Source organism: Myotis davidii, unplaced genomic scaffold (assembly GCF_000327345.1).
Source record: "Myotis davidii unplaced genomic scaffold, ASM32734v1 scaffold327, whole genome shotgun sequence".
NCBI classification, from domain to species: Eukaryota; Metazoa; Chordata; class Mammalia; order Chiroptera; family Vespertilionidae; genus Myotis; species Myotis davidii.
In genome coordinates, this window is record NW_006298628.1 from 3092497 (window position 1) to 3105898 (window position 13402).

Here is a 13402-nt window from a genome sequence, read left to right on the forward strand (position 1 = left end):
GCAGGTTTGATCCCCGACCCAGGTTGGGGTACTTGTGGGAGGCAGTCAATTGATGTGTCTCTCTCACATCAATGTTTCTCTCTATATATATATCTCCCTCCATTCTTCACTCCCACTCTCTCTAAAAATCAATGGAAAAAATATATCCTCAGGTGAGGATTAACACACATACACACACACACAAAATCATATAGCATTACAAGCAGTCATCACTTCCCAATACCAGAGTACTGCTCTCCTGGGACAACCCCTTTCCATGCTTTCATCAATTCTGGTGTGTACTTCCACATTTCTAAATAATATTATTACACAGATTTTTTTTATTTAACACTTTCAGACATTATCTATTGATTTCATATAATGGCAGAGGAGAATTTACTACTCTTATCTCATCCCGACCCTCACTTCTCCCTTTATCTTCCCAACGTAATTATATCATAATTTTTAGTTAGTTTCATTTTAGGGTTTACATGATTTTAACTATGTAAACTGTATTTACTGCCAACCCTCATAAACTTCTGTAATTAAATTTTATTTCCTGTTTTTTCTAGAGTTGGCAAATGCCGTGGCTTTTTCACTTGATTAGTTTTCTAAGTCACCATCTCTAATGCTTCCCAAACTTTTCAACAGGATTGTAACATTCGTCTCTCTATTTTCCATGTGGTCAAACACAGCAGAGGATCTAGCCGTTCATTCTGTTTTGGGAACAGCTCTCCTGGAGACCTCTGTCCTCCTCCCCACGCTGGGCTGGCTGCCCTGGAGGCCAGCTGACACTCAGGACGTCCCTTCATCTCTTCCCTTTGTCAGAGTCACACCTCGATCCAATGTCACCTTCTTTCTTGGTGGGACCCATTTTGGTGGAGCACATTCTCTGGTGGTACCCTGAGAAGGGCTGCCTAGAAGGTCAATTTCTTGGGACTATACATGTCTGAACATCCCCTTATTCTACCGTCACCCTTGATGGATAGTTTGGGTGTAAAAAATTGTCATGGAAATCATTTCCCCTTAGAATTTGGAAAGTTTTGCTTCATTGGTTTCCAGCTTTTTTTATTTATTTATTTTTGTTGATCCTCACCTAAAGATATTTTTCCCATTGATTATCAGAGAGAGTAGAAGGGAGGGGGAGAGACACAAAGAGAGAGAAACATCAATGTGAGAGAGACACATCAATTGGTTGCCTCCCGCACACCCCCAAATGGGGCCGGGGATCAAGCCTGCAACCGAGGTACGTGCCCTTTGACCAGAATCGAACCTGGGATCCTTCAGTCCTCAGGCCGATCGATGCTCTATCTATCCACTGAGTCAAACCAACTAGGGCACTTCTAGCTTCTAGCTTCTTGATTCTTTGAATATGACCCAATCTTTTCTTCTGATTCAGAAGCTTTTATGAGCTTCTCATTAGCCATTGTGTTCTGAAATTTCATAGTGATTACAAAGGTGTGAGTCACTTTTCATTCATGTGCTGGGTGTATAGCGAGCCCTTTCAATCAGAAGACTCATATCCCTCATTTTGAGAAAGTGTACTGGTTTTTCTGCTGTTTGTTTTTTGTTGATACTCATCCAAGGATATTGTTTCCATTGATTTTTAGAGAGAGAGGAAGAGAGGGAGGGAGGGGGAGAGAGAGACAGAAACATCGATGTGAGACGGAAACATCAACTGGTTGCCTCCCACACGCACCTCCACCAGGACCAGGGATCAAACCTGCAACCCAGGTACTTGCCCTTGACAGGGAATCAAACCCACGACCCTTCAATCCTCAGACCAGTGCTCTAACTACTGAGAACACTGGCCAGAGCAAGAAATTGTAGTTTTTTGCATTATTTCCCACCTTTTATTCTCTATGTTCCAATTTTTTTTAATGATTTCAGAGAGAAAGGGAGAAAGAGAGATAGAAACATCAATGATGAGAATCATTGATCAGCTGCCTCCTGCACGCCCCCTACTAAGGATCAAACCCATAACCTGGGCATGTTTCCCGACCAGGAATCGAACTGTGACCTCCTGGTTCATAGGTCAATGCTCAACCACTGAGCCAATATTTTTATCTTTTCTGTTTTGTTTTCTTTTTCTTGATCTTTTTGTCTTATTTCTTTAAGATTGCCTCAATTCGTCCTCCAACTCATCTATTGATTTTGTTTTTAACTTCGGCTATAATGAATTTCATTTCCGTCTTCTCTTGTTCTCTGATTGTTCCTTTATAATTATCCTATTTCATGGACATGGTGTCTTCTCATCCCTCTGGAGATATAATGACAGCTTGTTTGTTTTAGTTTTTAATTTTGTTTTCTGCTCCCTAAATTAACTCTGTTTCCCCTGACTTCCTTTTTGTATGTTTAGGTCTTTGTCTTGCACGTTGGAAGCTTTTCTGCAAATGTCTGGTGATCCATAGGCCCTGCTTATGTTAAAAGAAAGGCACTAAAATGCAGATTGAAACTTCTGGGTGCCAAGGTGGGGCGCATCAACTCATGGGCTTCACTTTAGGAGTGGGGGCAGGGGACCCAACCATTTTGCTTGGTTTCTCCCAAAAGTAACTGTAAGTCTTTTCTCTGAGGCCATTCATTTTTTCCAGAAAAGGATCCATGAATCTGCTGGTGCTGCCATTCATACACGACCACTGAGGTCCTTATAACCGAGCAGCAAGGAGGGAGGGGGCCTCCGTATTCAGGGCATAGGCTATTATTTAAATCACCTCTTTCAGGATGCTTCTCACTCTGCACTGGACTGTGTGTCCCAAGATTTGGGACCTCCCCGGTTTAGTTTCCCTGCATAAATTAAACCCCCTGTAGGAGGGTTAGAGAAAGACTGTTACCTAGCTATCGGAGGAGAAGTAATATTATTCTGAACTAGAGTCAGAAAACCCTATTTCTCTTCTCCACTCTGCAACAAATTAGTCACATTACCTTGGGTGATGTTACATCATGACACCCCTGAGTGAGTCACATAGTGACATCATTGGGTGAGTCACATTGTCTAGCTGGTTGGGCTTTAGTTTTCCCAGCAGTAAAATGAGTTGCAGGGTCTTGCTCCATCACTGCTGGAGAGCCCTGTAACCTCTCCATCTAAGGGTACCTCATAACGGTACCTTACGGAGACGCTCAAATAAGGGATGAAATAATACTTAGAAGAATTTCCTTGACAAGCATTCCTACCTTCTTCAATTATGTCACCTTTTGGCAGTTGCTCCTACATACGGAAATTTTAACTTCGGTGAGACAGGATGTGCAGCTCAGACTCTGACCAGGGCTGCTCTCCTTTCAGATGTTCTGCCCAGTTTGTCCCCTGAGAGACCCAGTAGGTGGGGTTAAACGTTCCTGAGAACCTCGGAGCGGAGGGTCACCCAGAGACCCACCTCTTCTCTGGCCGTGCCCAAGATCAGGCCCCACTTCAGGGTTAACTTCCTGGACAGCTCTCAGGCTCCATCGGGCATGACTGGGACCTAAATCCAGGAAATTTGGACTCAGAAATCTAGAATTAAACCATTCTTCAGCTTGAGTTTACATTATGGTTATGACTACAACATTATTCATTATGGAAAATGTTTGTATAGCATGGTTTAGCCAAAAAAAAAAAAGTACTGAATTTTGAACTTTAAAAAAAAAGCTGAGTTTATGTCTGATTCTTTTTTTTCCAGCTGTGTGAGAAAATTCCTTTCCCTCACAGCCTCAGTTCCAATTTCTGAAGGCCAGACTGTGGAGGGTTTTGTGTCTGTATCAGAATCAAGGAGGTGCCATAACGGAAAGCATCTTACAAACACTAAGTAAAGAGCTATCCGACTATGAAGAGTTACTATTTTCGTTGTCACTATTCTAACTATTCGGCCAGAGAAGCCTGCCTTTCGTGCTGCCTCTCCCGTCTGCTTTGTAACACCCAGGCAATTCCACAATTAGAGTTGGCTTCCCAAAGAGACTTTCGCTCTTTTTTTCCCCCATAAAACAAATGAATCCGGAACCAGTCTACCTTAGCCATCCAATATGTGCCGTCTCTTTTGTTCATGAACAACCGTAAGATCATAAACTGGTCTGCCCCTATGACAGAGAGAAATGTTGGAAGGAAATGGGTTTCCATCCCAGGCTCCTAAGGTTCTATGCCAAACAATAACGAGGGAAAAATTATTCAGCTAAACGTACCTGACGTGCGCTGGCATCCAATATGCCACCCTCCTGGCCAGGCATTATTACTTATATACCTGCCTCTGCAAAGGGCTGCTCAGAAGAGCTACTCTACTTTCATCAGACATACATTGTAGGGACTTTTAAATAAACGTATATAGAAATACAGAGCTGCGTGTCTTCTAAACTTGGCTATTTCATCCGTCTGTACCAAGCACCGTGAAGCAAAATGGATGTGCCTTCAGCTTCCTACAGCCCTGGAAAATGAGCCAGTCCACTTAACAATAAATGGTGGTTGGTTCAAACACACATGACTGGTCTAGTGGAGAAGAAAAGAAAGTTGAGCTTAATGAAGTCCAGTGTCTGTGTCCCTGCGCTTGGACAGGAAAGGACGAGTGTTTTATAACTGTTTATTGGAGTTAATGGTAATAAATTCCTCACTTGTGATGCATTAACTTTAATGTTTTCATTACGTGGTGATTTAGGTTTTCCCTTTTCACATTGTAAATCATGTCGTCCCAGTTGCAGAGCAGGTCGGGTGCCTGCCATAATGTTCAGAATGCTCAATGGGGAAAAGAATGCGCGCTCTCTCCCCCCACCCCCTTTCTCTCCCTCTCGCTCTCTCTTCAGCACTGTGTGACAAAAGATACTTTGCCTCATCCGATTTGCTACTTTCTAAGTCAGCCATAAAGACAGACAGACAGATGCATCTGACAGCAGCCTAACAGATTGTGACAGGGCCTAGTTCAGATCCTAGGGATGGACGGCCTCCATAGTAACTTTCCAAATGTATTTGGTACTGAAGTCTTTTTTTCTTCTTCTTCTTCTTTTGGGTGGTGTGTGTGTGTGTGTGTGTGTGTGTGTGTGTGTGTGTGTGTGTGTTTCCATTTGCTGAGTGTGAGCCCTTGGTTAATGAGCTGTGCAAATAGATATTGAGATTTAGTGTTTTTATTTTGCAATTACAGACTCGATTTGGTTGGAAACTTTTGGGTCTAGATACATCACCCTCATTTTCCCCTCTCTGATTTTTTTTCCTTGCAAAGTTCGACTTACTTCAGACTTTCATTCTGTCAAATGAAACAGAAGAATCAAGTGAGATTTTAAATCTCAACTGCCCTTGGGTTCCTTATGGGAGCCTTCATTTTTCTGTCTCCGATTCCGTACTGCTGCACAGGGACACCCAGGAGCTGGCTGGGAGTGAGGGCTGGTTGGGGAGTGGCACTTTGTCCAGTAGATGACACATGCCAGGTCAAAGCCACATGGCTAAGGGCATTGCATTCCCATCATGCTCTTCCTGATGGGGTAGGAGAGCTCTCATTAGCTCACCCACCCTGAAATACCCCCGGAGAATCACGATAATTAGTTCCCGAGTCTTCTTTTTTATTTTCTGCTTTGTTTGCTTTAACAGTTTTTGTTTGGTTTTTCAGGCAGTGCTCTGATGATATCTGAATGTCTTTAACTAGAGAGACAGGGGGAAGATAGAATTATTATCATTCTCTTCCTCCTTGAAATCTTTTGGTTTGGGGAGTAACTAAAATAGAGACGCCAGGATTCTGGTACACTGGTCCCCACATTGTCTTCACCGGCAACGCGGTTAAGTGCTCAGACACACGTAGGGTATTTGCATACAGGATGCAAACCAATGTACCTGTGTGGGCTCAAAGAGCAATAAAAGAATAAGGCTGGGGCAACGCCATGAGAAGAGATCAAGTTCTCAGCCACGCGAGGTCTGTAGCTCAGAAATTGCTATCAAGAGCTGTTTTCTGAAGAGTATTCAGTTATTCGTTTCAGTTGTCGGAGTTTGGCTCAGCCCTTTGTCCGTTTATGGCTTCTTCCAAACCCCTCCTCTGATGGTTTCCTGAAGACACCTAAGGTCTGAGGTGAATAGAATTGGTGTCTCACCGAGGCTGTGAAATAGGCTCAGAAATTTAGTTCTCTGCAATTGGGGTTCATAGTCATTTTTCCTAAAATTCCCCCCAAATCCTCCCAGCCCTCCTCCTATCATTCTCAGTACCAGTTATTCATCCTGACTTCCGCACTCCCCACATCCTCCTTGCTCTCTTGTCTAATGCTTCCTTTCTTTCCCGTCTTTAATTTCTTGTTTCACATTACCAACCTTAAGATTAAAAGAGTGAATATACAGCAGAACAGAAATTGCTGTTTGTGGCTTGGGTAAAAATGATTTATCTAACAAATATTCACTCCCATATTGCCTTCTTAGATCACAAGTCCCATTAGGCTAGAAGTGGTTTCAGTTCAGTTTAACAAACATTTATTGGGCACCTACTGTGCGTACTGTGCCTTTAGGGATAAAGAAACAGGTATACGGTCCCGGCCGGTTTTGCTCAATGGCTAGAGTGCCAGCCTGCGGACCAAAGGGTCCTGGATTCGATTCTGGTCGAGGGCACGTTCCTTGGCTGCAGGCTCCTCCCTGGCCCAGGCCCCAGTAGGAGCTGGTGTAGGAGGCAACCAATTGATGCCCCTCACATCAATGTTTCTCTCTGTCTCTCCCTCTCTCTTCAACTCTCCCTACACATCAATGGAAAAATATCCTCGGTTGAGGAGTAACAGCAATAATAATAATAATAAATAAGTAAAGTAACAGGTATACAAATAATGAATTGCATTGCCCTCTATGAAAGGGACCAGATTTCCCAGTGGCAGCTTTTCTTTCGGCTTCAAGAAATTAAATCATTAGCACCAATCTCCTTAGTGTTTATACTATGTATATTTTAGGGAAGGGTTCTTATTCTAAAAGTGAAGTATCCAAAATCTCCACCCTTTAACTCAACACCTTAAACTAATCAAAAGATACCACTGTGTCATATGCCATGATTGAGAATCAATGATTATTATATTGAACTAGAGTCCTGGTGCACGAAATTCATGCACTCGGGGCGGGGTTCTCAGCCCGGATTGCAAGAGGGCACAGGCCAGGCCGAGGGACCCCACTGGTGCACGATCGGGGCTGGGGAGGGACACAGGAGGTTGGCCAGCTGGGGAAGGACCGCGGGAGGGCTCCAGGGCATGTCTGGCCTGTCTAGTTCAGTCCCAATCAGCTGGACCCCAGCAGCAAGCTAACCTACCGGTCGGAGCGTCTGCCCCCTGGTGGTCAGTGCATGTCATAGTGACTGGACACCTGGTTGACTGTCTGTCCCCTGGTGGTCAATGCACGTCATAACGAGCAGGTGAGCAGCCTTAGCATATCATTAGCATATTACACTTTGATTGGTTGAATGGATGACCGGACACTTAGCATATTAGGCTTTTATTATATAAGATTAGTTATGCTTTACGATTCACTACTAGTATTTACACCCACCAGATGCTATTCTTACCATTGATTAAGGTGCTGGACGTAGTGTTGTAGAAGTTATCGTGCCTAGAGTCAGAAAGACTTTCTTCTAATCCTTTCCTTTTATAAGTAAAAGCCCACTGAGAGTGAAGACCTTGGGGACTTCTAAGACCACAATCCTATTCACTTAGTGTGGTTCCTCTTTGTTGGAACTAGAGCCTTCATCCTCATGAATATTCATGGTTTCAGTATGTTGCCTTGCAGGTTGGCATTACTGATTGAGTGTTTTATGAAAAGAATCCAACTTGGATATTTGGCTTAACTTTTTTCTTTCTTTTTTTAACCAATGCATCTTCCTTAACGAGTAAGCACATCAGGTCCCAGATGCCTGTGCGAGCCCTCTGCTGGCACAGGGCTTCATTTTTCTAGATCTCACTCTGTGTCGGAAGAGGTTTTATGAACTTTGGTGACCGAGCGGCATTTTTTAGAGAGCTCCAGGTTGTGTCCGCTTGTATTTTCTTTGCCCTGCGAACCCTTTGATCACATTATCATTCTTTCATTTTGCTCTCTGTATCTGTTGGCCTCTTGCATTTCACACAGCCTCGCCCTGGAAAGCAATTCCACAGATAAGTCAGCCAGCACTTTATAAAGTAAATAAGCAATACAAGATCTTAAAGTAATTTTTGACATCAAGTATGAGAGTAACCATACATCGGTCTGTTTCTTTTTCCATATTGAAGTGGGGTCTCTTTTGTGGGAGCGTGAGGTGGGGAGACCCTATCTTTCCTCAGCCTTTTCTGGGTGTGTCCCCTCAAGTGAAGCTCAGGGTGGTGGAAGGCTCATGGCCTTTGGTAGCCAAGCAACCTTCGGCAAGTCCCTTAGTTTCACTGCGCTTCCGTTTCCCAGTCTCTACAGTAGAGCTGATGGTGTCCTCGTAGGGTTACCACGGAGCTCAAATGAGACGTTAAAATGTGGATTAAAAACTTGCTCTTTATTTTTTACCGTTGTTACTAAGATACGCAGATAGGCTAGTTATAATCATTTTGTTCAATGATCTGCTTTTTTTTCTTAGTCCTACTGGCCTAGAATCTGTCATGTATTTTCTTTATCTTCAGCCTAACAAGATCTCTCCCACAGATTTTTTTAACACTGTTTGGTCTGTTACCTGGATTAACAGATTTTTTTTTTAAGACCTGAAATAATTGGAGGGGCAATAAGAGTCCATCAGGATCTCCTGAATGCCATCTTCTGCGCTGGTTTGCTACCTACAAATGTATTATTTCTACCAGTCGCAGATGTCCGTCAGTCTAGCTCCAACTGCGCCTGTTTTGTTTCCTAGCTTCTTATGTCACAGCTTGTTAAAGAATTTGATGAAGCACCTTCTGTTCACTCCTTTCCTTTCATCTGCGATTCAATATATTTCTCCGTGAAATTAAGGCTGAGTGGTTTCTATATCTTTGAAACTTTTAGATCCTAAGTCTATTATTGATGATTTAGAATTTTTCACCTTATGTGTGTTGGTCTAAGTTCCTTAATAAGTGAAGCAAAATGACAGAACACTGCTTGACAGACACCTCAAGCTGTCATTTATTGACTGACTAGAGGCCCAGCACATGAAATCGTGCGCGGGCAGGGTCCCTAGACCTCGCCTGCGAACAGGGCCCCCTTCTGCTCGCTCGCCAGTCCCCAGTCCTGCCCCGCCACCGTCACACACCCGGTTCCCCTCGCCAATCCCCAGTCTCGCTCTGCTGTCGCCACCCACCTGGTTCCCCTCGCCAGTCCCCAATCCCACCCCACCACCACCCACCCCGGTTCCCCATTCGCCATCCGGCAATCGGAGCCTGCAGGCCGGGGAGGGAGGGACTTAGAGGTGGTCAATGCACCTTATAGCAGCTGTTCAAGCGGTCATTCTGGTCATTACATCGTTATGGTCGCTGGGCTTTTATTATATAGGATTCCTGAAAATTGAGGAAAAAGGCAAAAAGTAACCCAGAAATGCAAGAAGCTAAGGAAAAACAGTAATGAACTTATTAAAGAAGGCCACAGAAACGAAATACAAGGAAGAGGGTTTCATGAACAGATTTAGGATCCACAAGCAGGAGAATACTATCCACGCACCCCACCTGCCCGTTCCCCTTTTTGTGCCTTTGAAACACTGTGAAGTGTGTGTTTGTCACTTGTCTGCAGTGCACACACACACCAGCGATCTGTAAGTGAAGTGGACTTGCAAATGGAACTTGACCGTTCCCAGCCTTCAAATATTAGATTCTCTCCCACCTCATCCACCCAGCTCCCCGGGTCCTTTATCACGGGCACCTGAGTGAAGGCCCCTGGTAAACGTCACCCTGCCTGAAATTCACCCCCGGAAGCTACCAGTCTACAGGCTGGATGGAGTTCGTTTGGTCCCTTTTTTCCAAAAAATTGAGAAGAACTTGAATTAAAAGGAAAGGGGAGGATGGGAGGAGAAGTCCATCATTTAAGGTGGGGACTTGAACAAAATATTCTTCTGCTTTTTAATTACCGATTTTCGTTTCAGTTCAGTTAGCAAGAGACCAAACCAGCTACGTATCATGAAGTTGGCAAGTACCTGGTTTGTCCTGCAGGCACGGCAGCCTTTTCGCGGTGGAAATTGTGTGGCCTCCTGTACTATTAGCCTTGCGCTGTGGTGTTGCCAACTGATTTCTCCAATTCTCTTTTCTCAGTGGGCTAGAACGCAGCTGGTTAAATAGGCCGTGACTCACATAAGCTCCCGTGTCTTTTTTATTGGCTGTTTTATGGAAATGTATCACACGCTAAAGGGTCCCCATTGTTGCTGCTGTGAGTAGCTGAGTGAGGAGTCAGGTTTAGCACTGAGAGATGGAATCCCACTCTGTCGTTTTTTATTGCAGAGTTGGGGATGGGGTGGGATACGGGTTTAGAGGAATCTGGGTGAGGAGAGAAGGATGTCTGGGAATTTCTTTTATCTTTATCTGCCATGGAAGTTGGGTGGCCATCACTTCTGGGTAACACACTGCTCTGTTGATCTTATCTGTATGGCCCCACATCATTCAGCTAAGTGAATCTTTTCTTTCTATAGGCTGTTCTGACAGTTTTCGTTAAGTGTCGTGGTAGAGAGAGATTATGACACTAATGTAATTCTGTTTTGTGCTGATATAATGTGATACACCCTAAGGTTTATCCAAGAGGACCATTCATTCCCAATAAATCTAAATCATTTCTTATCTTTTTTCAGGTAATAGACAAAAAAAAAAAAGCCCTCAATTTTTTTTAAATTGCATATTTAAATATAAATGTTTCTGCCTTAAAATAGCAATTATTTGTGGCTTCTTTCTATTTTTATTATCGTCCTGCAAGGCATTTCCATACTTGTATTCTGCATTAAGTAACTCTGCACATCTGTTCACTTGCCAGTAGGTATCAATTCGGACCTACAAGACTCCTCCTGTCTCATCACCCCAGGACGCGGGCTAACGTGTGCACCCTCAGGGTAATCAGTTCTCCATCAGTAGGACCCTGAACTGACACTGAAAGAGGAGATAGTTTGATTGCCACAGTGGCGCCCCACTTTGGTTGTCTAGACCAGTGGTTCTCAACCTTCTGGCCCTTTAAATACAGTTCCTCATGTTGTGACCCAACCATCAAATGATTTTCGTTGCTACTTCATAACTGTCATGTTGCTACTGTTATGAATCGTCATGTAAATATCTGATATGCAGGATGGACTTAGGCGACCCCTGTGAAAGGGTCATTTCCACCACCAAAGGGGTCGCGACCCACAGGTTGAGAACCGCTGGTCTATATTTATCTGATAAGCCATGGAGCTGATGAAATAGAGCTCACAGTCAACTTTACATCGAGAACAACTCTGTTATTGTACAGCGCCCTGCCACATGGAAAACGATCAAAAGAATAGAGATTGATTTTATTTGGTTTCCTCATTTTTTTCCATAGCCATTCCAAACGTCACCTGTAATCCCGTGTTTCCCACTTCCCACAGGAGAAACCAGGCAAGAGAGTTCATCAATACAGAGTCCCTTTAATAAGAAAGCAACCTCACACATCTTACAAAATACTGCAATTTCCAGCTCTGTTCCTCTTCAGAATCTTGTTGGTAAACGACCAAGAAAGGAAATTCGGCAACTCATTCAGTGCCCGACTGTAGAGCGCCAAGTGTGACGTTGGGGAGGGAAGGCGGTGACGGTGCTGTCTCTCGTCTCCCGGAATCGGTGACTTGAAGTCCAAGCATCTCTGCTGCACGATGTCTTTGTTTTCTTGGTGGCGGCATTCTTGGGTTTCGGTTGGTGGGGAGAGAAAAGCCTCATGCTGATAATGTACTGAAAGTAAATGAAATTAAATAAGCGAAGCAGTGCTCATCACTACTTCCTTCCCCCCTGGGTAATTCAATTCAAGCTCTCTCTCTGATGGCAACTCCCAGGGACTGTCTCTGTCACCCCGCTGGGGCCTGGAGTCTTAACATCTAAATAAAAGTTTCACTCAAGCATTTTTTATGCTCCTGTCAGCAGGATCAGTGAGCTGGTGTGGGCACATTAATGTAATATTCATACTCACAGACTCTCCCCGCACACAAGGCACTGTCTTCCCATTTTCATAATTATAGATGTTCCAGAAAATGGCATTTAGATTTGCATTTTTAAAAGGAGGTTTGGAGTCTAATAGAACGTTTAACGTGTCTTTTATGATTCAGACTCTCGGCATCTTGAACAGGTAGCTGTGTCTCTTAAGTTTAACAAGACCTTAAAAGAAAAAAAGGAAAAGGTAGGGGAAACCCATGGGATAAAGAGATGGATACTTCAAGCTTAGGTGACCCTATTTTCCTTATCTCCTGTGTTTTTTCATTTAATGTTTAGGCCTCTAGGAGCAATTTTTTTATCACACCGCAGAGAGGATAGGCTCTGCTTCAAAGGGCCTTCTCAGCCGTACGGCTCCTCACCCCATCCTCAGTAGGATCTGTTTCTGTTTTCTTGGAGAGCATCTTCAAAGAGATAATAGATTTTTCAGAGAGGTGGGAGAAATGAAAGGGTCCTAGACAAACGAATTTTCCTTTGTTGCTGTTAATCTCATGTGTGCACCCTGAGACTTCTCTGGGAGGATTTATAGCAGCCACAGAGTTCGCTAACTGTAAAACACACAAATCCGAACAGTCCGTAAACAAGGAAGTTGACAATGTGGACAAATAGGCATTTAGACATGCTAAAAAAGAAAAAAAGAGAAGCTCTTCTGATTCATGTGTTTAAAACTAAGCTTGGGACAGCTTAGAAGCAAGTGGTAATTTTAGTTACATTTTGCATTGTCTGAAAATGTTATTTTTAAACGAACAGTATGTAAAGCACTGAGCAAAGTAGCCATCACTGAATAAAAGTTAGTTATTGTAGGAGATATTTTTAAAAATCGTGTAGTTGAAAAAAAGTATTCCACCCAACGGTCTCAAGATATTGCATAGGCTGTGCCTCATTTTGGTTTGTGTTTTGTTTGCTTTCTAAATATTTTAAGGCAAACGACAAGAGAATTGGGTTTGGGGACTAGAAGAATACGTATTAGGACTACACTAACCCACTCCTTTTATTTCTCCTAATTAAGAAATATAGAATTATATTTTTTAAAGAGTTTTGGGGGTGGGGGTTGTTGTGTTTCTTTTTTTTATCCTCACCCGAGGATATGTTTATTGATTTTAGAGAGAGAGGAAGGGAGAGAGAAAGAGAGAAACAGCAATTAATTGCCTCTTGTACACACCCCAACCAGGGATCGAACTGATAAACTAGGTAAAGTGCCTGCAACTAACTGAGCCATCCAGCCAGGGCTCACTTTATTTTTTGAGGAGTAAATTTCTTCCTCTTTGTCTCTGTTCTTTGCCCCTCCCTTCTGTAAAATAAGTATAAACTCCGAAGGTGGAAGATGAATCAGGATCTTGACTTTTCAATAAATTTGTACCTAATCAGGCTAGCTAATCGAAAGCTAGGAATGTTAGCAGCATGCAAT

The 13402-nt window shown here is 43.3% G+C and overlaps 1 protein-coding gene across 1 annotated transcript in view; it reads left to right on the forward strand.

Moving 5' to 3' along the window:
• The window catches only part of SKAP1 (src kinase associated phosphoprotein 1), a 261116-nt gene that overhangs the window by 201773 nt on the left and 45941 nt on the right, over positions 1-13402 (forward strand). The gene's annotated exons all lie outside the window — the stretch shown is intronic.